This window comes from Cucurbita pepo, chromosome 16, assembly GCF_057944985.1.
Source record: "Cucurbita pepo subsp. pepo isolate OVF chromosome 16, ASM5794498v1, whole genome shotgun sequence".
Taxonomy (NCBI): domain Eukaryota; kingdom Viridiplantae; phylum Streptophyta; class Magnoliopsida; order Cucurbitales; family Cucurbitaceae; genus Cucurbita; species Cucurbita pepo.
The window spans coordinates 8,082,144-8,104,714 of NC_141813.1; the positions used below are offsets into that span (position 1 = coordinate 8,082,144).

The 22,571-nt window shown below is 37.9% G+C and overlaps 6 non-coding genes across 6 annotated transcripts; 4 read left to right on the forward strand and 2 right to left on the reverse strand.

Moving 5' to 3' along the window:
- Positions 1-13,060: 13,060 nt before the first annotated feature.
- Positions 13,061-13,144, forward strand: TRNAL-CAA (transfer RNA leucine (anticodon CAA)). Its single transcript has one exon. It is a non-coding gene; the product is annotated as a tRNA-Leu (tRNA).
- A 1,651-nt stretch (positions 13,145-14,795) lies between these two features.
- On the forward strand, positions 14,796-14,880 carry TRNAL-CAA (transfer RNA leucine (anticodon CAA)). Its single transcript has one exon. It is a non-coding gene; the product is annotated as a tRNA-Leu (tRNA).
- A 266-nt stretch (positions 14,881-15,146) lies between these two features.
- TRNAN-GUU (transfer RNA asparagine (anticodon GUU)) lies at positions 15,147-15,220 on the reverse strand. The gene has a single exon. It is a non-coding gene; the product is annotated as a tRNA-Asn (tRNA).
- A 5,627-nt stretch (positions 15,221-20,847) lies between these two features.
- On the forward strand, positions 20,848-20,931 carry TRNAL-CAA (transfer RNA leucine (anticodon CAA)). Its single transcript has one exon. It is a non-coding gene; the product is annotated as a tRNA-Leu (tRNA).
- Positions 20,932-21,312: 381 nt separating this feature from the next.
- Positions 21,313-21,386, reverse strand: TRNAN-GUU (transfer RNA asparagine (anticodon GUU)). The gene has a single exon. It is a non-coding gene; the product is annotated as a tRNA-Asn (tRNA).
- A 519-nt stretch (positions 21,387-21,905) lies between these two features.
- Positions 21,906-21,989, forward strand: TRNAL-CAA (transfer RNA leucine (anticodon CAA)). The gene has a single exon. It is a non-coding gene; the product is annotated as a tRNA-Leu (tRNA).
- Positions 21,990-22,571: the final 582 nt, after the last annotated feature.

Sequence of the window (22,571 nt, forward strand, 5' to 3'; positions counted from 1 at the left end):
CTACCACTAGTTGATATTGTCCGCTTTCGTTTGTTACGTATTGCCGTCAGCCTCATGGTTTTAAACCACATGTACTAGGGAGAGGTGTTCAAACCCTTGTAAGAAATGTTTCTTCCCCTCACCGGTAGATGGAGGATCTCACAATCCACCCCTTCTGAGGGCCTCCAGTAGATGTGGGATCTCATAATCCACCCCTTCTGAGGGCCTAGCGTCCTCACTCGCACATCGTCTGGTGACTAGCTCTAATATCATTTGTAAAAGTCCAAGCTCACTACTAATAAACATTGTTCAGTTTGGCCCATTAGGTATTTCCATCGGCCTCACAGTTTTAAAACCTGTCTATTAGGAAAAGGTTTCCGCACCTTTACAAGGATTCTCCGTTCCTCTCTCCAACAACTAGTGGATATTGTCTATTTTAATCCGTTACGTATCGCCATCAGACTCAAAGTTTTAAAATGCGTCTATTAGAGAGACGTTTACACACCCTTATAAGGAATGCTTCATTCCCCTCTCAAACCAATGTGAAATCTCACACTAAGCAGTCAAGATGGCTGAGTGGTCTAAGATGCTAGACTTAAGTTTGGTCCTTGTAAGAGGGTGTGGTTTCATATCCCACTTTTGACAATGCATATTATTGTGAACTAATTTTTCGCAGATGGCTAAGTGGTCTAAGGCGCTAGACTTAAGATTGGTCCTCGAGGGTGTGGTTTCATATCCCACTTTTGACAACTCATATTATTGTGAACTAATTTTTGCAATGCGAATCTATGGACGGTGTATCTCATCTCTTGGGTGAACTAATTTTTAATTCCTCAGAATTAGTCAGTTTGCGTTGTCACAATAGTGAATAGGTTGGCACAGTAGTAGGTTCGATCTAAGTTGTTGAATAGTGCTACTGAGGTGTAGAGGAAATACGAGGTGGTCGGGCTTTAGTGACATTGTTCACCCTGTTAATGGACTTGTAAGCTATCTTAAATTTTCTTAGGCATAGTGGAGATTTACATAGTTTTTAGGGTATCTAAGTAGTTTAAATCACATCTCAATTTCTACGTCGCTCGGGACTAGCTTTTTAAGGCCAATCCAATTTCTACGTCGCTCTTTCCTATTTTTCAATGAAATTTGGTGAAAAAATTTGTTGTTGAAGGGAGATTTGCTGCTGAAAAAAAATTAGAAAAATTAATTCTAGTGGAGGTCCTATAAAAATGATTTAAGGTTATTTTTATCTTAAAAAAATGTACTCCATAAAATTCTACCGATAGAATCAATGATTTTTCTTGATTATTATCTCATTAAATTCATCTAGATGTGCACTATACTTTGGGTGAAGGCATCAACTAAGGTTAGAATCGAGCTTGATGATATGAAAATTGGAAATTGAAGGAAAATGACACCTCCGACCTCCATTTGTGAAAATGAAGGTTGAATAACCAGTGTTGGTTGAATTGAATCGGATCAGTTGGACTATTTTTATCTATTTTGATTCACTTTGACATCTTTGTTTTACCATTTTTTTGAGTTAAATGCAACTATTATACTTTTTATTTTAAAAACTAATCAGAAGATTTTGAAAAATTTATAAGAGGAAAATATTTTGAATCAAACTTAGATTGCGGTAACTATTTGGATTTCTCCATTTCAATATTGCTTATGGATTAAACACATTTATGAATTGATATTTAATTTAATATCTGTTATATGGTTGAATGGATGAATTTAATGTGTTAAAGCATGTTAAATGGCAAAGGGTTTATATAAAGTTAATTGAAGTTTTATACTTGAGTTATATTTATAAATTAGACTTGAAAATTCATTTATTTAAGCATGTTTGTAACTATTAACATATATAGTTGAACTAATATAGTTGAACTAATTAGAATTGTAAGCATGTTATTTAAGCATGTTAGTGATTGAATGATACTTGATATATAGTTGAACTAATTGATATTGATTTGATAAAGTACATCAGTGCTTATAAATAAGTGAAATATCAATGTTCGATTGAATGATAGCATGAGATCCCACATCATTAGAGAGGGGAACAAAGCTGTAAGGACCGGGCTGACTCGATGACTCTAAAAGATGGGTAAATTTTTCGTGAAATAAAACAAAAGAAGTTAAAACATTATATATACATTATATCAAAATAAAGTTTGTACATAAGTATTTAAAACACAACATACTAGTTAAAACACAAAATAACTAACGAACACAAAACATTTTAAGACAAAAGGGTTGAGGACGACGGGTGAGATTAGTATATGGCACCTGCTCCCGACCTCAACTAGCTCCTTATTACCTGAAAAAAAAAAAAAAAAAAAAAAAGGAGAATAAGGAATGAGTACAAAGACTTAATAAGTAGCCTACTTGTAGGCTCTTAATCGTGTACTTGATAGGTTAGGGTACCACATTATTTGTTCTTGTCTTGTTCTTGTTTTTGTTTTTGTTCTTGTTCTTGTTCTTGTTGTAAGTACTTATGCCATCTACTTCTTGTTCTTTACTTCTTGATTATCCTTTAAGGGCCTTAGTACCATGGTTCTTGGTTTTTGTCCTCAGAACTAGGATATCGATCCATGTTCTAGTCCTTGATCTTTCTCTTATTCTTGGTACTTTCTTGGTTCTTGATTCGTTCTCCAAGACACTCCCCCTAGGATTTACGGCACTAGCCATGCACTTGACAATCCTATGTCCAAGGCTTCATGTGTTCTAAGTGACATAGCCTTAACCTACGTCCAAGGCTTCATGTGCTCCAAGCGACGTAGTCTTACCCACATCATAGGGCTTACCCTTTGATACGGTCTTCTAACCTATGCCCAAGGCTTCATGCGTTCCAAGCGGCATAGTAAAAAAATCTACATCCAAGGCATCTTGCGTTCCAAGCGATGCAGTCTAATCCACAATTAAGGGCTTGCCCTATAATACAGTCTAAATACCTATGCTCAAGGCTTCATGCGTTCCAAGCAGCGTAGTCTAAGTCATGAGCATGCTGTACCGTGGGAGATCTTAGGTGGTTCTTGATTCTTGGTTAAGGTAACTTACTCTCTTCTTGTTCCCCCGTGACCTTAGACTACTCCCCATGATGGACCATAAAGGTCACATGGTCGGTGCATACATGAACATTGCATCCTGCAAATCTTTTGGGTACCCATAACATGGTGCAGGACATCTCATCTAGGTAAAGGAAACTTGAGGCCAAACATGACATCCTACAAAGGAAACATGGTGCAAGGCATCCCACCTAGAAGAGGAATTCTTAGGCCTCTAAAAGTACCGCTTGGTGGGAGGTCACAGGTCACTATGTATATGATTAGAGTATTACGTAGAGTTTCTGAGTTTGGGGACCTTGGTCCCTCGTCCTTGAGTCAACCTAGTAAAGCTTGTGTGATGTTGTTCTTGGTTCTCAATCTTGTAAGTTTTTAAGGTCCATAATTTCTTGAGGTGTAAGTTGCAACTTTCATTTGTAACCATATGAACCCATCTTAGCGTGAGTCGTTCTAGAAGGTCATAGATTCCTAGGAGTTTTTTGGAGGGTTCTAGAAGAGTCTTGATTCTTGTGGTGCTTCTTGGGTCCTGACTTGGTTTAGGTTCCAAACTTGCTCCAATCAACTTGAAATCTCAAACATATCTTCATGTCCTTGAGAATAAATCTTATAAGAATTATCAAATCATTTGAAGCACGTATAGACCTTGAATTATCATAAGTAGTCCTAGGGGCATTTTAGTCATTTACCCCTAATTCTTGGTTTTGCTACTGAACAAGCTCCAATAGTTTTCAAACTTGACCACATCATCAAGCATCATAAAATAAGATCTAGTTAAGTGTTTCATAATATTTGGAGGTCATCTAGGTCATGAACCCGAGGTAGATATCCTTAGGGGCATTATGGTCATTTTGTACCGTTTCTTGGTTTACCTACTTATCCTTATCCAATGACTACCAAATTTCATATATAACCTCGACATGCTATAATATGCTAAGCATTAAAGTTTCATAGGTAGCAGAGTTCATTTAGTCAGTTATTTTAGTGTTACCTAATTTTCGAGCAATTTGATTGGTTTAAGGCCTTAACTCATGCTCCTTTGAGTTTTTCTTTCATATATCCTTAATTCATACTTTGTTTAAGGTTCATATGGAAATCCAAGTAATTCCTACAAGTATTTCTTAACAAAAAGTTCAAGGTGGCTACTTACCTCATCGTTGACGTTCAGGACCTTCGTTCTTGAGCTTCCGATATCTGAATTACCTCAAATTTCCTTACACAAACTCCTTATTGTGTCTAGTTTCTGGAACCATAAAGATTTTTGAGAGCCAGCCTGGAAGGGAGTTAAAATTGAGAAAGACAAAGGGAATATTGAGTTTTGGGTCGACATGGCCGGTTCAACTGAACCGGCCATGTCATCGTCTTCTTCCTCTAGACGAGAAGAAGACGCGCATGACATATAGCACCCCCGTCTGAAACTGAACCTCCGTAGCTCCAATCACGTAATTTTTCTCCTCTATTTCTTCACGAAACTTAAAGATGGTGTTACAAGGAAGAGCTAGGAATTGATTTCATACATTCTCGTGGATTGTAGCCTAAGATATTTGCTTCCAAAGTTCGTCTAAAATATGATTTGTCGCCGAAGCAAAAACAGAGGATTTGTTATTGGGTATCCGATTCTAGGGGTTTCAAGACTCGATTTGTTCATGAAACCTCTTTCTTATTCTTTCCTCAAGCAACATGAATTGGTTTGGAGGAACGAAGTTGAGTGTGTGTTCGCAATTTTGGAGAATCGTCCTCGGTCTACAAATTAGCCAAAACGCCAGAAAATCGATCTCTTGGGTAGCTTGTTTTACGATGTTTCAGCTCTCGATTCCTTCATTAAAGTTACTCAACTTCTTCCTCTGAAACTAAAAGAATCCTTAATTTTAAGGAAAATGGACCATAGATAGGAATTCGAAACTTACCACCGATTTGAGCCCAAAACGGATTTTCTTCAATTGGGCACGTTCCTGAGGTTATTTCTCTTTGTGGTCTTCTATGGAAACATTCCTTGAAGGTGTAGAAACTTATTGGGATCGTCCTAGCTCGATGGATTCTTGTGTATCCTCGGATTGGAATTTTGAGTTTTCCTTGAAGCTCTTTAGTGGCGGATTGGATTGGGGGACGGGTTTCTAGTCACTTTCAGCACTCAATTCCTTCATAGAACTTGTGGTTAATCTTGTTTAGAAACTATAGGAACAGGTTCGAAAGGAAATGGTGGGGAATTGCTCCAAAATTTGGAAGAAATCCAAGAGTAGGAGACCTAAAATCTAAACGCTTATTGATTACGATTGGGAGCTCGACCTTGCTCGATTCTTGTTTCAAACTATTCCTCAACTTCAAACTTTATAGGGGAAGCTTAAATCGAGATTGAGAGCTCCCAAAGCGTTGTTAATTAGAGGTTGGATTTTCTGGAAAACCAATCGGAAATATCATCTCCGATCAGCGAGCTACCGACCTTGGTTTTGAATCCTAGTCGTTGGATGTGATGATCTATGAGTGTTCTAGAATTATCCAATTTTGGAGGAGATCCAACGGCTAAGAGTCAATATTCGATGGATTTTGTGCAGGTGGTCATTGTTGATAATCTGATTCTTGCCCGAATGACAGTTTCGTAATTATCCATATCTTGAAGGGTAAATTAAAGTATCCTAGCTATGATTCATGGTTATAGGCTTCGTAACCAAGTTATAATGTAGGTTCTTTTAAGGGTTAGTTAAATAATCTTTAATATGAATTTGTCTTGAAGGGAAAGAGATGACATAGTATCGTGTAGCTGATAAAGGCACTAAATCACTTCCCATATAATTATATTGATAGGTTAAATACATGTTATTCGTAAAGGGTAATAGTTAAACTTTAATAGTAAACATTGTTAATGTATAGTATACATATTTGTATCAAAAGAGCTTGTTGAGCTAGGGGCGTGCCCGAGGTGCATGTAATATCCAGTGCTATCAAGTTGTTATACAAAAACACCTCATTTTTAGGGCCTTCAAGACTTACATTTCTATATGATTTCGGTTGTCCCTTCCTTCTAATGGGTTTTGAATATAAAAAATAGTTTGTTAGTCTAACCTAAATAAATATTATGAACTAAATACAACAAATAAGAGTATCGTTCTTGTCTCAATTGTTTTCATGTTATTCGATTAAAAATTGAATGTGTATCAATATGTTAATATTTGGTATATAGAGTCGCTATTTGACATACAATCTATCTTCTATTTTTTTATAGATAGAAAACATCTCATTTTATAGAGATATAATTTATTACCTCCAAGAAGTTCCTTATCTTATCGATCGATCTCCGTAGTCAAGAAGTTCCTTCGAGCTATTCTCCTAAGATTCATGCAAATTGTTACCTCCATCGAGCAGTCCGGCGACCTTATCAAGGTTTTTGGTCGTTTTAAGGTCCATGAGGAGACAATTTTTGTTATGAAGACAAAAAGGAGGAGAAACACCTCTTACTCACATATGTGGAGTGGCTCACACAGACGAAAAGGAATGATGTGGTTGACTCTTTTTTTTCAAGTACGAGGGGATGTGGTAGCCATAACGAGAAAAAAAAAAGGTCTTGGGTCTGGTCATAGACATGGATGTGGACGTGGTGGCAGAGGAGGCTGTGACAATAGCTCACAAACCCACGATAATTCCAACCCTGAGAAGGACAATAGTATGATCAAGTGTTACTCTCGTGGAAAATATGGGAACTATGCAGTAGAGTGCCGCAAGAAGAAGCGCGATGTGGAGGGAAATCTCACACTCACCGGGATCAAGAGCTTGCACTGATGTTAGTTGAGAAGATGCCTAACCTGTTGATGCTCAACGAAGAGAAGGTTATTGTAAACCTTCTCAAAAAAGGAGAAGACCAAGTGAAGACCAACATGTGATACCTTGACAATGGAGCAAACAACCACTTGACCGGAGATCAAACAAAGTTCAAGGAGCTTGATGAGAAGTCATTGGAAATGTGAAGTTTGGCGATGGATCAATTGTACTGATATAAGGCAAATGATCCATCTTGTTGCAGTGCAAGAATGGTGACCAATGTTTACTGACCATGGTATATACTATATCCCAAACTTGAAGAGTAACATTATTAGTCTTAGTTAGAGGACGAAAGGAGGAAGCAGAGGGGAGCTAGTTAGCTTGTCCCTTAAGATGTTCGACAGAAATGGAACTGATGGTGTTAATATAACACATGCAGAAGCAATTTGGATCTTTGGCAGTTTAAGTACATCAATTATAATAAATTGGCTAGCATGTTGAAAAGCATTAAAATCAATGAGTTTGAATATTAACATGTTGTAGTTTAAATCCTTTTTCCTCACGAACCAGTTTCGAACCACCACTAGTTTCTTCCCTACTATTCTCCGGCCTTAGAACGAGATTGTGGAATCCAGTGAGTGACTAATTTTAAAAGAAATTTAGTAGATGTAAAGAGAGTTTTGAGAGAATTTCTCAAAGTTTTCAAGAACCCTTATACATGTACCTTGATCACTCTATTTATAGAGTGATATTTGCTTCTTCATGCAAATTTGCGATCACCAACACTCAAAATTCCACTCAATTTGTGGGATTACGTGGCAAGCATGCAAGTTTGAATTAACCAAATGTTGACACTCAAAATTCCACTCAAATTTTTGGAGTTTATTTGGCAAACATGCAAGCTTGGTTAAACCAAATTTTGAAACATGCAAGTTTGATCAAACAAAATTTTGACACTCAAAATTCCACTCAAATTCGTGGGATTATGTGGCAAACATGCAAGTTTGTTAAACCATATATTGACACTCAATATTTCACTAACTCAAACATGGATTAAGTGAAGTCAACATTTTGACTTTTTCTATTTTAATTCAACAATTAATTTGAATAATTAATTTCAAATCAAAATAATATTAAAGAATTAACTAAACAATTTAATTAATATTTAACATTAAATCAAATGCCAATCTCAATCAATTTCGGCACATATTGATTATGAATCCCTATTCATAATTAAAATATTTAAATCTTATTTAAATATCTCAAATTCTCTCATTTTGTTTAATTCATAATTAAATCAAAATACGGTTAAACATATCGAATATATTTAGCGCATATTTCCTAATTTGAGTTCGAATACTTCAAACTCACTCGTCACACTGTTCTAAGGTTTAGTACGATATGAGCTAGCAGGAGGACCTAATGGACCTACAGATCATGGGCTCCAACGATTCAGGAATAACCGGCAAAACTCATTAACCTTTTAACCAACATTCGTTAACTACTAGGACACTCCACTATTAGTAGTTGCACTTCCCTCACTATAGATATATTTTTGTCCATTAGATATAACCATGATTAGTAAGTCGATCCTTCACCAGTTGTTCGTAACTAGAGTTGGGTCAATTTACCGTTTTTACCCTTAAAGTTACTTCTTGTTCCTGAAGTCCCACTGATCCTCTAATGAACAATTGATTTGTGGTCCAACCAACAAACCGAATCCCTCTTGGGCCAATGAGAGGGTGGGGCCTGTTGTTCAAGACCTAGAGTCAGTACTTAAGGGAACAACCTCTCTACTGTCCCTAAAAGCGGGTAGGAGTGAATTCCATCTTGCACCCTATGTCCCTAGCTATTCACCCAGTCTTACCCTTGAAATGGGAGGCTTATTGAGTCGGCGAACTCGGGCCACTCTCACCCATGCAAATCTAAGGATAATTCTGAATAAACAGGAGTTTATAGTTAGCTCAAAATTAAGGTCGAGTTACCTAAGTCATCGAGTGAAAAAATTAGTCTCAACAGTAAACGACATTATAAAGTGAGAGTGATTTTCTTCATGGTCCGATCTTATGCAATACTCATTGCATAAGACGCCCCCACTCCCATGTCTCCACATATACAATTTAGTGATCATATTGTTTATATCATATACAAAAGTGGGCCGCATCCATAGTGTCCCCAGGATAAGGTACTTAGTCTTATCCCTATACTATAGATCATTTTGACTATATACTTGACCTTGATCCACTCTTATGTCTCTACATATAGTTCAAGTAATCATACTTAGCCAGAGTATTCTTAGTTTGTTGGATTTAGATTAATGATCGTAAAATTCACGTTATTCAATAACAATCTTTACTGAATAAACATCAATAATAACATTATTGAAAATAGAATATGTTTTTATTTCCAAACTATGTGTTTTAGGACATAAAACCCAACAAAGTTGGAATAGACTCATAATGGAGATGACGAGATGCATGCTTCATGAGAAGGATCTTCCAAGACGTTTTTGGGGAAAAGCAGCAGACATTGTTGTGTGCTTGGAAAATCGAATTTCATCAAAAGCTGTAGAGAACCTGATACCATTTGAAGTTTGGTAAAGTTCCTTAGAGTATTTGGGTGTCTTTGCTTTACTTACATTCCACAGGTCATGCGTGATAAGCTTGACAAAAAGGTAGAATCTGGCATCTTTATTGGGTATAGCCCTATATCCAAAGCTTACAGAGTTTTTCAACCACACACTAGTCGTGTTATTGGGAGGCGAGATGTTCATTTTGCTGGAAATGAGCAATGGAATTGGGAAGAAATGACGAAGGTGAATAAGATTTCTAATGCACCAAACAATTTAATCTTTGGTAGCATGTTTGAAGAGTCTGAAGATGAATGACTAGAAAAGTCTGAAGATGAATGACAAGAAGAGTCTGAAGATGAACGACAAGAAGAGTGTGAAGATGAACGACAAGAAGAGCCTGAAGATGAACGATAAGATGCTTTGGTTGATGATGCACCTGTCAGAGGAGGAGGCTTTCAGTGATCGAGAAAAACAAAACCTGGGCGTTGGTTGATCGACTTATAAACAGAAAGATAATTGGAGTAAGATGGGTGTTCAGGAAAAAGCTTGGAGTTCACCGCATCTAAATAAGGAGGAGTGTTAAAAATCACATGTTTGTTTAGATTGTTGTCAGTTAGTATCTGATTAAATCTCCTTATAGTTTGGAGTTGATTTAGTTTTGATTTGTTTACTGGTTTGCTACCAGATTTTCTGTAGATTTTTAGATATTCTCTGTATATATAGAGCCTTCTTGCTCTTCATAATACAATCTTCTCATCAACCATTCAATCACTCACTCTTTTCACTAACAGTATGGAACAGATTACCTTGATAATCAAGATCAAGAGTAAAGAAAACTCATTTCTAAACTCGTGATTCGAATCACTCCACAAGAGGCTTGATCAATACCATTTAAATGACTCTCGCATGTAAGTTCTAAATAAAAGAATTTGCAAAGAAAATCTTAGCTTTCATCAAAGCTAAAAAATAGAAATTCTATTCTTTTTTTTAGTTCCAAAATGTGATCTTTCTCATCAAAGAAAAGAAGGTTTTATATCGTGTTTACAACCTTAAACTATGTGACACATAACTCCCAAATTAAATTCGCTGGTAAATGAGAAATACTCATAACCTAGTATTAAAATGGCTAGTTAAGGGTGGGTTACAATATAACCTAACTCCTATATTAATAGCTAGCTTAAATATGACAAACAAATATTTAAATTATATTTAAACAGTGCAATGAATGAAATGTGCTTATTAGTCATCCTTAGACTAGTTCCATAAATTCAGTGAGTTCGTTAAATGCAACTTAAAGTGCATTTAATGCATCTCTTTCTTGAAGCTCAACTTTGCACAACATATAAGGAAGATCTCCAACGTCTTCTAGAATTTCCTTTGATGAGCTCACCATAGCTCGAATATAAGTGTACAAGATTTGTTGTAGCTTCTTGGCTCTCGTCCTTGTAATTGGACCTTAAGGTATGGAAATCCCTTGGTCGTGGTTCATATCACAAATTAAGACATGGAACTTCCTACCATGCTGGATAGAAATTGAACTCACTAAAGTTTTAAAAGTGTCAAAACATGATTTTTAAAATTTCATATTTTGAGAATATCTCGAAGTTCGAGTTAGTTCTCTTACACGCCACGTCACAAACTCAAGTTGATAAAAAATTTCTACTAGGGAGAAGCACCAACATCGTTATAAGTTATGCTTCATTCTCATCTCTAGAAGTAGGGCTTGACGACCTCCGACCTTGTGCTTAACAGCCACACGCTCTAACCAACTGAGCTATTCTAGCCAATCAGTTGTTACCATCCAAGCCCAGTAGTTGATATTGTCTACTTTCGTTCGTTACGTATCGCTGTCAGCCTCACGATTTTAAACCGCATCTAGTAGGGAGAGGTTTTCAGACCCTTGTAAAAATGTTTCTTCACCTCTCCAATCGATGTGGGATCTCACTATCCATACCTTCTGAGGGCCAAGTGTCCTTACTAGTACATCGCCTAGTGACTAGCTTTGATATCATTTGTAAAAGTTCAAGTGCATTGCTAGCAGACATTGTCCATTTTGGCCCATTAGGTATTGTCGTCAGCCTCACAGTTTTAAAACGGGCCTATTAAGGAGAGGTTTCTGCACCCTTATCAGGATTGTTTCGTTCCTCTCTCCCACTGCTAGTAGATATTATCTATTTTAATCCGTTACGTATTGCCGTCAGCCACAAAGTTTTAAAATGTGTCTACTAGGGAGACGTTTACACACACATATCAGAAATGCTCAATTTTCCTCTCGAACACATGCGGGATTGCACAATAAGCAGTCAGGATGATCGAGTGGTCTAAGGCACCAGATTACCTTGATAATCAAGATCAAGAGTAAAGAAAACTCATTTCTAAACTCGTGATTCGAATCACTCCACAAGAGGCTTGATCAATACCATTTACACACCCAAATACGGAATGCTAAATTCTCCTCTCAAAACAATCCTGGAACACATAATAAGCAGGATGGGTGAGTGGTCTAAAGTGCCAGACTTAAGTTTTGGTGCTCATGAAGAGGGTAACTTTTTTCAAAGTTAAAGGCATGGAACTTCCTACCATGGTGGATATCAATTAAACTCATTAGAGTTTTAAAAGTGTCGAAACATGATTTTTTAAAACTACAAATTTTGAGAATATCTCAAATCAGTTCTCTTAAATTTCTACTAAGGCAAAGCACCAACACACTTATAAAGTATGAGAGTTTTAAAAGTGTCAAAACATGCTTTTTTTAAAACTACAAATTTTGAGAATATCTCAAATCAGCTCTCTTACATGCCACGTCACAAATGAAAGTTCATTGAAAATTTCTACGAAGGCAAAGCACCAACACACTTATAAGGTATGCTTCATTCCTAAAGCTAGAGAAGGGCTTGAACCTTCAAACTTGCCACGTCACAAATGAAAGTTCATTGAAAATTTCTACGAAGGCAAAGCACCAACACACTTATAAGGTATGCTTCATTCCTAACGCTAGAGAAGGGCTTGAACCTTCAAACTTGCCACGTCACAAATGAAAGTTCATTGAAAATTTCTACGAAGGCAAAGCACCAACACACTTATAAGGTATGCTTCATTCCTAAAGCTAGAGAAGGGCTTGAACCTTCAAACTTGTAGTTAATAGCCACACGCCCTAACAAACTAAGCTATTCCAGCCAATCATTTGTTGCGATCCAAGAAAACCATTAGTTGATATTGTCAGATTTCGTTCGCTACATATTGCTGTCACCCAAATGGTTTTAAACCGCATCTACTAAGGAGAGGTTTTCAGACCCTTGTAAGAAATGTTTCTTCACCTCTCCAATTGATATAGGATCTCACAATCCACCCCTTCTGAGGGCCAAGCGTCCTCACTAGCGCATCGCCTGGTGACTAGCTCTGATGTCATTCATAAAAGTCAAAGCGCACAACTTGCAGACATTGTCCATTTTTTTCCGTTAGGTATTGCCATCAGCCTCACAGTTTTAAAACGCGCCTATTAGAGAGAGGTTTTCGCCGTTTATTAGGATTGTTTCGTTCCTCTCTCCAACAATTAGTAGATATTATCTATTTTAATCCGTTACGTATCGTCATCGGCCTCACAATTTTAAAACGCATCTACTATGGAGACATTTACACACCATATATGAAATGCTGAACTCCCCTCTCAAACCAATCAAGGCACACACCATTAGTAGTCAGGATGGCCGAGTGGTCTAAGGCGCCAGACTCAAGTTCTAGTCCTCGTAAGAGGGCGTGGGTTCAAATCCCACTTCTGACATCTCATATTATTGTGAGGCAAAACGCGAGACACAGTGGATGATATCATTGTTTACCATTAAATAATAAGAACTTCCTACCATGGTAAGAACTTTTGCTAAAAAAATGATGGAACCTGCACCCCCTACACTCTCTCTTAGGATTGTGCGGCTACCTTCGGGTGTTGAAAAACTCATTGATGGAGCCGAGCTACTACTACTAAAGGAGGTAGACCTTCGGTGTCACCATGAGGGAAGCCAACAAGGGATTTCGGGCGGGGGCGGAATCGAAGCGAAGAAATTCTGAGTTCATGCCATGACGATATATATGGAAGGGCAGTTTTGTTGATGCATTCCTGTTGAGAATGAAGAAGAGAGATCCTCTTTTGAACAGAAAAATTTGGTCACGTAGATCTTCGATTTTGCTGAAATTCGTTGATAGCTCCGTACGAATTTACAATGGAAAATCTTCTGTTTGTTGTAAGATCACTAAAGTAAGGGTTGGTCATAAATTTGGAGAGTTTGCTTCGACACGGAAATGAAGACTTTCAAGAACAAATATTGGACCGGGAAAAAAAGGGGAGAAAGTCAAGGCGAATATGGCACGAAAAGGAAATCCGATTTCGGTAAGACTTGATCTGAATCGTAGTTTAGATTCAAGTTGGTTCAGTGAGGGCGGCCGCGAAAGTCACTGAATAGGTCAGTCTTTTCCTTTTGTTCTATATTGAAAATCAAAAAAGCGTGGGAGGACATTGCACAAATGTCGAGGACGGACACGACTTCTTCTAATGCTAGAAGACCACAGGAAGACACCCGGGACCAGAGCATGTCGTGAAGAAGCACACTGGCCGTGCTTCGACCGTATCTCCGGGGCACAGTTGAATGTAGATATCATGAACGCGAGGTGCAGGATACTAGGCTGAGAAACCCGGGCAACCACTACCCTATGTTCTCATTAAATAATAAGAACTTCCTACTTCCTACCATGGTGGATTTAAAATGACTCGCCAATGCTCTTTAAAAAGTGTCAAAACAAGATTTTTGAGAATATCTGTAAGTTCGAGTTAGTTATCTTAAACACCACGTCACAAACAACCGAAGTTGATTGAAAAAATATATTATTAAAGGGAAGCACCAACACCCCATGCTTCATTTGACTTCGCTAGAAAGTGGACTTGAACCTCCGACCTTATGGTTAACAACCACATGCTCTAACCAACTGAGCTATTCCAGCCAACAATTTGTTAAATACCAAGACAATCATTAGTTGATATTGTCTGCTCTCGTTCGTTACTTATCGCTGTCACCCTCATGGTTTTAAACTGCATCTACTGTGGGACAAGCGTCCTCATTGGCGCATCGCCTGGTGACTAGCTCTGATATCATTCATAAAAGTCCAAGCGCACAACTAGCAAACATTGTCCATTTTTTCCCGTTAGGTATTGCCATCAGCCTCACAGTTTTAAAACGCACCTATTAGAGAGAGGTTTTCGCCACTTATTAGGATTTTTTCATTCCTCTCTCCAACAATAAGTAGATATTATCTATTTTAATCCGTTACGTATCGTCGTCAGCCTCACAGTTTTAAAACGCGTCTACTATGGAGACATTTACACACCATATACGGAATACTGAACTCCCCTCTCAAACCAATCAAGGCACACACCATTAGCAGTTAGGATGGCTGAGTGGTCTAAGGCGCCAGACTCAAGTTCTGTTCCTTGTAAAAGGGGTGTAGGTTCAAATCCCACTTCTAACATCTCATATTATTGTGAGGCAAAATGCGAGACACAGTGGATAAAATCTACTAGTGGTTGAAACGTAACGTATCATTGTTTATCATTAAATAATAAGAACTTACTTCGACTCGCCAATGCCTTTTAAAAAGTGTCAAAACATGATTTTTGAGAATATCTGTAAGTTCGAGTTAGTTATCTTACACACCACGTCACAAACAACCGAAGTTGATTGCAAAATACACTATTAGAGGGAAGCAGCACCAACACACAATGCTTCATTCGACTTCGCTAGAAGGAGGGCTTGAACCTCCGACCTTGTGGTTAACAGCCACACGCTCTAACCAACTGAGCTATTCCAGCCAACAATTTGTTACAAACCAAGACCATCATTAGTTGATATTGTCTGCTCTCGTTCGTTACGTATCGCTGTCACCCTCATGGTTTTAAACTGCATCTACTAAGGATGAGTTTTCAGACCCTTGTAAGAAATGTTTTTTCACCTCTCAATCGATGTGGGTTCTCACAAAGCAACCATTCTGTGGGCCAAGCGTCCTCACTGGCGCATCGCCTGATGACTAGCTCTTATATCATTCGTAAAAGTCCAAGCGCACAACTAGCAAACATTGTCCATTTTTTCCCGTTAGGTATTGCCATCAGCCTCACAGTTTCAAAACGCGCCGATTAGAGAGAGGTTTTCGCCGCTTATTAGGATTGTTTCGTTCCTCTCTCCAACAATTAGTAGATATTATCTATTTTAATCTGTTACGTATCGTCATCAGCCTCACAGTTTTAAAACGCGTCTACTATGGAGACATTTACACACCATATACGAAATGCTGAACTCCCCTCTCAAACCAATCAAGGCACAGAGCATTAGTAGTCAGGATGGCCGAGTGGTCTACGGCGCCGACTCAAGTTTTGTTCCTCGTAATAGTGGTTGAAACGTATCATTGTTTATCATTAAATAATAAGAACTTCCTACTTCCTACGTTGAAATAATAAGAACTTCCTACAAACGTATTTATTGAATAATAAGAACTTCCTACTTCCTACGTTGAAATAATAAGAACTTCCTACTTCCTACGTTGAAATAATAAGAACTTCCTACTTCCTACGTTGGTGGATTTAACTTGACTCGCCAATGACGCTTTTTAAAAAGTGTCAAAACATGATATTTGAGAATATCTGTAAGTTCGAGACAAACAACTGAAGTTGATTGAAAATATATATTAAAGGGAAGCACCAACACCCATGCTTCGTTCGAATGGAGGGCTTGAATAATATAACAATTTATATACTCATGGAACCCTAAACATGCATACTATACATTATAACACTTATAACATACTTGGAATGAATGAAACATGCTTAGCCTATGGTGGGATTTTAAATCTATATGACATACTTTATGCATATACATTTTCTATTTAATTAAAACATATATTCATAATGCATAATTAATTAAACACACTAAAGTTGGTTGGTTTTGGCATTTTAAAGCAAGCAATTAACTAAATTATTACACTAATAATTAAAAATAACTTGAGCCGCTCCCGAGGATCACGAACTGGGCGAACCAACCCTTAAAAACGTTGAATCGGACCCCAACGGCAGAAAAAATACCCGAACCGCCTCTTCCATCTTCTTCGGTTCAGCTTGCTATCTCTTCCATTTTCGATCAATTACAACCTAAAATGGACTCTAATGACTCCATAAAAATTACAGACCTTTCTTCATTCATTAAAGCCGATACACATTAGGCTTATTACAATAATTGTATCAAATGGAAGTATAAAAAAAATGCCAAAACCAAAATCATCCACTTTAGCAACCACAAATTTCATTCATAAATAGGTACCCACCATGATCAAATTAATGTAAATAAAGTGCCTAAAACTTGCTCTGATACCAATTGATGGTGTTAATATAACACATGCGGAAGCAATTTGGATCTTAGGCACTTTTAGACATCAATTATAGTAAATAACTAGCATGTTCATAAGTATTGAAACTTAATGAGTTTGAATACTAACTTTTTGTAGTTCAAACTTCTTTTTCCTCACGAACCGGTTTCGAACCACCACTAGTGTCTTCTCTACTATCCTCCGGCCTTAGAACGGGATTGTAGAATCCGGTGAGTGACTAAACTTGGGAGGGATTTTGTATATGTGAATTGAGTGTTTGTGAGAGGTTTTTCTCAAGGTTTTTCACCAAGAAGAAGAAGAAGACCTTCCATGTACCATGATCACTCTATTTAAAGAGTCATGTTTGCATGTTCATGCAAATTTGAGATCACCAAATTTTGACACTTAAAATTCCACTCAAATGTTTGGGATTATGTGGCAAGCATGCATGTTTGAGTTAACCAAATTTTGACACTCAAAATTCCACTCAAACTTGTGGGGTTTATTTGGCAAGCATGCAAGTTTGGTTAAACCAAATTTTGACACCTTAAAATTCCACTAACATGGATTTTTTTCCATTAAATGAAGTCAACATTTTGACTTTCTTCATTTTAATTCAACAATTAATTTGAATAATGAATTTCAAATTAAAGTAACATTAAATGATTAATTAAACTATTTAATTAATATTTAATATTAATTCAAATGCCAATCCCAATCAATTCCGATACATAATTGATTAAGATATTTAAATCTTATTTAAATATCTTAGATTCTCTCCTTTTGTTTAATTCTTAAATAAAACAAAAATGCGGTTAAATATATCGTATATATGTAGCGCATATTCCCTAATTTGAATTCGAACACTTCGAACTCACTCGTCACACTGTTCTATGGTTTAGTCTGATATGAGCTAGCAGAGGGACCTAATGGACCTATAGATCATGGGCTCCAACGATCCAAGATTAACCGGCTAAACTCATTAACCTTGTTAACCAACATTCGTTAACTACTAGGACACTCCACTATAGCCTTGTAGTTGCACTCCCCTCACTATATATATATTTCTGTCCATTTGATATAACCATGATTAGTAAGTCGATCCTTCATAGGTTGTTCATAACTAGAGCTGGGTCAATTTACCGTTTTACCCCTAAAGTTACTTCTTGTTCCTTATGTCTCACTGATTCTCTAATGAACAATTGGTTTGTGGTCCAACCAGTAAACCGAATCCCTCTCAGGCCAATGAGAGGGTGGGGCCCCTTGTTCAAGACCTGGAGTCAGCGCTTAAGGGAACTATCTTTCTTCTATCCCTAAAACTGGGTAGGAGTGAATTCCATCTTGCACCCCACGTCCCCAGCCATTCACCCAGTCTTACCCCTGAAATGGGAGGCCTATTGAGTCGGCGAACTAGAGCCACTCTCACCCATGCAAATCTAAGGATAATTCCGAATAAATAGGAGTTCATGGTTAGCTCAGGATTAAAACCGAGTTACCTAGGTTATCCAATGAAAAGAAAATCAGTCCCAACAGTAAACGACATTATAAAGTGAGAGTGGTTTTCTTCATGGTCCGATCTTATGCAATACTCATTGCATAGGATGCCCCCACTCACATGTCTCCACATGTACAATTTAGTGATCACATTGTTTATATCATATACAAAAGTGGGCCGCATCCATAGTGTCCCCGGAATAAGGTACTCAGCCTTATCCTTATACTATAGATCATTTTGACTATATACTTGAACTTGATCCAATCTTATATCTCTACATATAGTTCAAGTAATCATACTATAGCCAGAGTGTTCTTAGTTTATTGGATTTAGATTAATGATCGTACAATCACTTTATTCAATAACAATCTTTACTGAATAAACAACAATAATAACTTTATTGAAAATAGAATATGTTTTTGTTTACAAACTATGAGTTTTAGGACATAAAACCCAACAAACTCCCACTTGGACTAAAACTCTAGTGGGGTTTTATAACGTTGAGTAGAGAGAAATACAATAAACTAGGGCATCACATACTCATGCCATTTCTCCCACTTGCCCTAGATTACATAACTCGTAGTCCTAGACTCACTAGGTGCCCTTCAAACACTTTAGCCGTGAGGGGCTTTGTAAATGGATCAGCAATGTTGTGCTCTGAAGCTATCTGTGTAACGATCACATCTCCTCGTTGCACAATCTCCCTTATGAGATGATATTTGCGCTCAATATGTTTTCCTCGCTTATGGCTTCTTGGTTATTTTGAATTTGCAACTGCTCCACTGTTATCACAATAAAGAGTGACGGGAAGATGCATATTTAGAACGACTTCCAAATCAGTTAAGAACTTCCTAATCCATACATATTCTTTCGCTGCTTCACAAGCAGCAACATACTCAGCCTCCATGGTGGAATCAGCAATGCAACCTTGCTTTATGCTTCTCCATATTATTGCTCCTCCGTTCAGAGTGAAGACAGATCCTGGTGTCGATTTCCTCGAATCTACATCGGTCTGAAAATCTGAGTCAGTGTAACCTGTAAGGATCAGATCCTTAGCACCGTACATTAGCATATAGTCCCTCGTTCTCCTAAGATACTTGAGGATATTCTTAACGGCAGTCCAATGAGCACGTCCCGGATTGGACTGATATCTGCTGACAATTCCCACAGCATAGCATATGTCGGGTCGAGTACATAGTATGGCATACATCAGACTGCTGACCGCTGATGCATAGGGAATGTGTCTCATATCCTCAACTTCTTGAGGTGTCTTAGGACTTTGTTCCTTCGACAAATGAACTCCATGCCTGAAAGGTAATAATCCTTTCTTGGAGTCCTGCATCTTATATCGAATCAACATTTTGTCGATGTACGATGCTTGAGACAATGCTAGTGTTTTGTTCTTGCGATTTCGAACAATTTGGATTCCAAGAACAAACTGAGCCTCTCCCAAATCTTTCATTTGGAATTGTGTCGCTAGCCAATGCTTAATGTCAGTCAGAAATCCCACATCATTTCCAATGAGTAGGATATCGTCAACGTACAACACCAGGAAAGCTACTGTAGAGTTGACTATCCTTTTATAAACACAAGGTTCGTCAACATTTTGTTTAAAGCCATAAGATTTGATCGCAGTATCAAACTTTATATTCCAGGATCGAGATGCTTGCTTCAACCCATAAATGAATCTTTTAAGCTTGCAAACCCTTTGCTCGTGATCCTGTTCAATGAACCCCTCTGGTTGAGCCATATAGATACTCTCTTCAAGATTGCCGTTTAGAAAGGCTATCTTAACATCCATTTTCCAAATTTCATAATCATAAAATGTGGCAATAGACAAGAGTATTCTAATCGATTTAAGCATAGCAACAGGAGAGAAGGTTTCTTCATAGTCCACCCCCTCTCTTTGGGTATAACCCTTTGCTACTAGTCGAGCTTTAAAGGTCTGTACCTTATCGGTTTGGTCTCGTTTCCTCTTATAGATCCATTTGCAACCAATAGGTTTTACCCCATCTGGTTGATCTACAAGTTCCCAGACTGTATTGAAGTACATTGACTCCATTTCAAGATTCATGGCTTTAATCCACTGATCTCTATCTCCATCATTCATTGCCTGTTTATAGGTCAATGGATCCTCATCGCCATCATCAGGTATGATGACTTGAGTTTCTGCCAAACCCAAGTAACGATCGGGTTGAGTTATAACCCTCCCACTACGTCGAGGCATTCTCAACTCTTGAGAAGGATGTGATTGACCAGAAGTATCAGCTCCATCAACAACTCTTGTTGAAGGACCAGCTTGATCAACAACTCTTGTTGTTTTATCAGTAGCTTCTTTAGAAATCTCACTTAATACTAGTTTGCTATGAGGTTGATGATTTCTTACGTGGTCTTCCTCTAAGAATGTAGCGTTTGTTGATAAAAACACTCTATTTTCTTGAGGGTCATAAAACAAACCACCTTTCGTCTCTTTGGGGTATCCTACGAATAGACATAATTTTGAACGACGTTCTAATTTATTGGGGTTTTGCAACAACACATGTGCTGGACATCCCCTCTCAAACCAATCAAGGCACATGTCATTAGCAGTCAGGATGGCCGAGTGGTCTAAGGTGCCAGACTCAAGTTTTGGTCCTCGTAAGAGGGCGTGGGTTCAAATCCCACTTCTGACATCTCATATTATTGTGAGGAAAAAACGCAGGACACAGTGGATAAATTGTTTATCATTAAATAATAAGAACTTCGCCAATGCATTTTAGAACTTCCTACTTCCTACCATGGTGGATTTAACTTGACTCGCAAATACTTTGGATAAATTTTTTATCATTAAATAATAAGAACTTCGCCAATGCATTTTAGAACTTCCTACTTCCTACCATGGTGGATTTAACTTGACTCGCAAATACTTTTTAAAAAGTGTCAAAACATGATTTTTGAGAATATCTTTCAGTTCGAGTTAGTTATCTTACACACCATGTCACAAAAAGCAACCGAATTTGATTGAAACTATTATATTAATGGGGAAGCACCAACACCCATGCTTCGTTCAACTTCGCTAGAAGGAGGGCTTGAACCTCCGACCTTGTGGTTAACAGCCACACGCTCTAACCAACTGAGCTATTCCAGCCAACAATTTGTTACAATCCAAGAGCATAATTAGTTGATATTGTCTGCTCTCGTTCGTTACGTATCGCTGTCACCCTCATGGTTTTAAACCGCATCTACTAAGGAGAAGTTTTCAGACCCTTGTAAGAAATGTTTCTTCACCTCTCCAATCGATGTGGGTTCTCACAAAGCAACCATTCTGTGGGCCAAGCGTCCTCACTGGCGCATCGCTTGGTGACTAGCTCTGATATCATTCGTAAAAGTCCAAGCGCACAACTAGTAGACATTTTCCATTTTTTCCCGTTAGGTATTGCCATCAGCCTCACAGTTTTAAAAGCGCCTATTAGAGAGAGGTTTTCGCCGCTTATTAGGATTGTTTCGTTCCTCTCTCCAACAATTAGTGGATATTATCTATTTTAATCTGTTACATATCGTCGTCAGTCTCGCAGTTTTAAAACGCGTCTACTATGGAGACATTTACACACCATATACGGAATGCTGAACTCCCCTCTCAAACCAATCAAGCTACACACCATTAGCAGTCAGGATGGTCGAGTGGTCTAAGGTGCCAGACTCAAGTTCTGGTCCTCGTAAGAGGGCGTGGGTTCAAATCCCACTTCTGACATCTCATATTATTGTGTGAGGCAAAACACGAGACACAGTGTATACAATCTACTAGTGGTTGAAACGTATCATTGTTATTCATTATTTGATATTGTCCGCTCTAACCAACTAAGCTATTCCAAGCAATCATTGTCACAATTCAAGCCCACCACTAGTTGATATTGTCCGCTTTCATTCGTTACTTATGGCCGTCAGTCTGACCGCATGTACTTGGGAGAGGTTTTTAAACCCTTGTTATAAATGTTTATAAATGTTTCTTCCCCTCTCCAGTAGATGTCGGATCTCACAATCCACCCCTTCTGAGGGCCTAGCGTCCTCACTGACACATTGTTTGGTGACTAGCTCTAATATCATTTGTAAAAGTCCAAGCTCAATGCTAGTGTCTATTAGGAAGAGGTTTCCACACCCTTATAAGGATTGTTTCGTTCCTCTCTCGAACAGCTAGCGGATTTGTCTATTTTAGTCTGTTACGTATCGCCGTCAGCCTCACAGTTTTAAAACGCGTCTACTAGAAATAGTATTAGGGGATAGGGTCGAAAGTATCATTAGTTTATCAAATGATAAGTATTTCGTAGTCATGGAA